This window comes from Cryptomeria japonica, unplaced genomic scaffold, assembly GCF_030272615.1.
Source record: "Cryptomeria japonica unplaced genomic scaffold, Sugi_1.0 HiC_scaffold_155, whole genome shotgun sequence".
Classification (NCBI taxonomy): domain Eukaryota; kingdom Viridiplantae; phylum Streptophyta; class Pinopsida; order Cupressales; family Cupressaceae; genus Cryptomeria; species Cryptomeria japonica.
Genome location: NW_026728977.1, coordinates 58,756 through 60,000, shown reverse-complemented (window position 1 = coordinate 60,000; position 1,245 = coordinate 58,756).

Genomic DNA, 1,245 nt, shown 5'->3' with positions numbered 1-1,245 from the left:
ATATCAATCGGGGTGCGAGGCGAGGGATGGGACGGGAAGGCCCCAACGGCTAGACGGAAGAGGCTTCAGGGCCACCTCGGAATGGTCCAAGCATCGGACGCGCTTGGGGCGACTGCCAGTGCCAACCCCTTATCCCGCGATGCGTCCGATACACAGATGGTTCCAAGGCAGCCGAGGAGCCTCACCGCATAGCAATCGGGGGTGCGAGGCGAGGGATGGGGCGGGAAGGCCCCAACGGCTAGACGGAAGAGGCTTCAGGGCCGCCTAGGAATGGTCCAAGCATCGGACACGCTTGGGGCGACTACCAGTGACAGCCCCCTATCCCGCGATGCGTCCGATACGAAGATGGTTCCAAGGCGGCCGAGGAGCCTCACCGCATAGCAATCGGGGTGCGAGGTGGGGGATGCGGCGAGATGGCCCCAACGGCTAGACGGAAGAGGCCACAGGGCCGCGTCGGAATAGTCCAAGCATCGGACGCGCTTGGGGCGACTACCAGTGACAACCCCTTATCCCGCGATGCGTCCGATACGAAGATAGTTCCAAGGCGGCCGAGGAGCCTCACCGCATAGCAATCGGGGTGCGAGGTGGGGGATGCGGCGAGATGGCCCCAACGGCTAGACGGAAGAGGCTGCAGGGCCGCCTCGGAATAGTCCAAGCATCGGACGCGCTTGGGGCCACTACCAGTGACAACCCCTTATCCCGCGATGCGTCCGATACGAAGATAGTTCCAAGGCGGCCGAAGAGCCTCACCGCATAGCAATCGGGGTGCGAGGTGGGGGATGCGGCGAGATGGCCCCAACGGCTAGACGGAAGAGGCCACAGGGCCGCCTCGGAATAGTCCAAGCATCGGACGCGCTTGGGGCGACTACCAGTGACAACCCCTTATCCCGCGATGCGTCCGATACGAAGATAGTTCCCAGGCGGCCGAGGAGCCTCACCGCATAGCAATCGGGGTGCGAGGCGAGGGATGCGGCGAGATGGCCCCAAAGGCTAGACGGAAGAGGCTGCAGGGCTGCCTCGGAATAGTCCAAGCATCGGACGCGCTTGGGGCGACTACCACTGCCAACCCCTTATCCCGCGATGCGTCCGATACACAGATAGTTCCGAGGCGGCCGAGGAGGTGGGGGATGCAGCGAGATGGCCCCAACGGCTAGACGGAAGAGGCTGCAGGGCCGCCTCGGAATAGTCCAAGCATCGGACGCGCTTGGGGCGACTACCAGTGACAACCCCTTATCCCGCGATGCG